Below are 2,810 nucleotides of genomic sequence, written 5' to 3' on the forward strand. Positions count from 1 at the left end.
CCCCAAAAAAAAAAAAAAAAAAAAGAAAAAAATCCCAACTTCACGTATTTCAATATACTATGCAACTGTAGCTTCTTCCATTCAAGAGGCAAACTAGAGGCCCAAGATCAGTTTTACCTTTAATCAGTCTGATCATTTGTTATTTCAAGGACCCAATCCAACACTTACAAAAACACACTGTAGACTTATTAAAACCCACCCCCATCCCACTATCCATTATTCAGAACACTTGACTGAAGGCACAGAAGTCTGGTGAAAGGGGGCTGTACTGCAATACTAATTTGCCAGTTATATTGCCTTTCTTCCACACTAACATCCAAGTTAACATAAGCATTTAGAGACTGCTTTCAAGTGGACATTGATTATAAGCACAGGTTTAACATCAGGAGTCAAAACCACCTTATAAGCCAGACTCTCTGCATTCACATCCCATCCTCAAGTGAAACTATGCAGTTCCACAAGTAAAAACAATTAAATGACCCCTGCTCTGGGGTGAAGAGACAACAGAAGCAACTATTGGTCTCTACAGATGCCTAACAATACATATTGGAATTTCTTAGCTTCAGCTATTGGTACACACCACCTCCCTCTCCAGCTCTGACTTGCCTCCTTTCAGCACTACCATAGCAGCAGAGGATGTTTAGGGGTTAGACAGGTTCTGCTCAGTGTGGAGAAACAAGCTGAGCAGCCTGTGCTGTGCCGAGTAACTCTCATACATACCGGAAATGCTGCACAAGCAGGCTGGTACAGGAGATACTCCAGGTTTGCTCCATATGCCTGGATAGGGTAGAGGCCCCAAATGATTTTATTATGCAAAATTTTAATCTGATATTAAATATCCTTATTGCATTAATAGCTCTAATGAGTTCTACTTGTTAAGTACACATGTACATTCAGAGGGCCAAATCCTCAGACAACACTCACAGAGAAATCAAAGGAAATTTTGCTGGGGTAAAATTTCCTAAAAAAACCCCAGGACTGCAAGACTGCTGCATATACTTGTATATAGTATACACATTATATCACAGGGGTAAAACTCTCTTGGGAATAAACTACCTATTGCATTTCTTCTGCAATGTAGTGCTTTGAACACCAGCCTTTTGCAGGGACAAGCAGCTGCTGTGCATAAATGCAGACACACTAACATTCCTAGGCAGTAAGATTAGCTGTGTTTTACCTCCCCTTTGTTAATTCTGGGGTGAACATGTGCTCACCCAGCAAGTCAAGCGTACATAATAAATTTCAATGAAAAACAAAGCAATGCCAATTTTCTGTTGGATTTCAAATAGCTAAATTACTGCACAAAACCTTCCTGAACTACAAGCTGAGGTAGGAACTAATCTATGGACACCAACATAATATGGATCTTCAAACAAAAAACTGTTACACTTCTGTACCTCCATTCCCTGGCCAATTAATATAAACACTAGGCTTTAACATTCACAGAATGTTAATTTTTCAAAATAAGAATAACCTATCATATATTAAACAAGCATGTGAAAACCAAGCATCAGTCGGGAAATCTAGAAGCAAAGGAAACTGTTAAGCAAATTTAAAATAAGCCCATTCTGATTTATTCTACTCCTGAATTACCATTATTCTTGATCTCAGTGTCATTTGGATACCCCGTTCTTTTCCCAGTAATTTGTAATGCTTCTCATAGTATAATCGGAACATCCCAAGCCCACTGAAGTCAATAGGGTTGAGAAAGCACCCACAAGATTCTTTGAAAAGCAAACATTAGTTACCAGGAAAATACAAATGCTCCTTTCCAAAGCAATTCAGTTGAAGAAGCCTAGAGCAGATTTCTATGCTGGTCAAACAGTAACATACTTTTCATTCTAATTTTTTATAGCAAAAACCAGCCTTCCTCCATTTTTTTGTGGAAGCATCTTGATACACTATTCTTCAGATTGTGAAAACAGGCAGCAGGTCATTTTCAGAACTCTGCATGTTTTCTTCCAATTCAAAAGTATCATAATGAGTCATTTGGTTCATGGCTCATGGTTTCAATTCCATTTAAGTTATTGAATCTTTTCCCCCATTGAAACATCACCAGTATTTGAGACAAAAAAAATGCAGTCTTTCCCCATAAGCATTCCCATGAAATGGGACTGTTTACACAATGATGAATCAACATATCATCATTTGCACTACTTTAATATTATGTATCACATTTCTCTCCCACACGTACCAGCATAAGCTCTAGAAACAAGCATTAGCTTCATAATTTACCATCTAGATATAACCCCAGTCCACACAGAACATAACTATAATATCACATCAGAACTGGCAATATAACTGGCAGAGCAGGCCTGTCACATCTATGAAGTTTAACAGTTAGCACATCTAAAATACCTAATTTCCTAAGCCCTGTCTTTATAAAAAGGGTTAGGTTTACATATCCACTTGCACTGATTTGCATCTTTAAGTATCTGCAGGCAAGACTGAAATCCTGCAGCATCTTGCAACCCATGTGGGTCTCCACCACTAATTTGCCTTCCCCACCCAAAGCTCAATTTCCCTTTTCCTCCTCACCCAAAGTACACTTCTGCCCAAAGAGTTGTAATACCCTATCATTACATCATTAAGTGAGTGCACAATCCCAAACCCACTATGACAAGGCAACCCTCAGTATCATTTTGCTCCATGATCCACCATCACACAGGCTAAACATGGCTGCATTATATCCTCTTTGTGATCTCATATGTACGTATTTTCCTTTTTTTACCTCAAAGATACCCTTGATTTTGCTACCCTTGCTTTCCTAGATTTGCATAGGGGCAGAGGTTTTTTTTTTTTTTTATTTA

General features: G+C 38.4%; 1 protein-coding gene across 2 annotated transcripts in view; it reads right to left on the reverse strand.

The window, feature by feature from the left end:
• FNBP1 (formin binding protein 1) overlaps positions 1 to 2,810 on the reverse strand; it is a 161,232-nt gene that overhangs the window by 156,432 nt on the left and 1,990 nt on the right. The window lies entirely within an intron of this gene.

Source organism: Gavialis gangeticus, unplaced genomic scaffold, assembly GCF_001723915.1.
Source record: "Gavialis gangeticus isolate Ggan-Ray unplaced genomic scaffold, GavGan_comp1, whole genome shotgun sequence".
NCBI lineage: Eukaryota > Metazoa > Chordata > Crocodylia > Gavialidae > Gavialis > Gavialis gangeticus.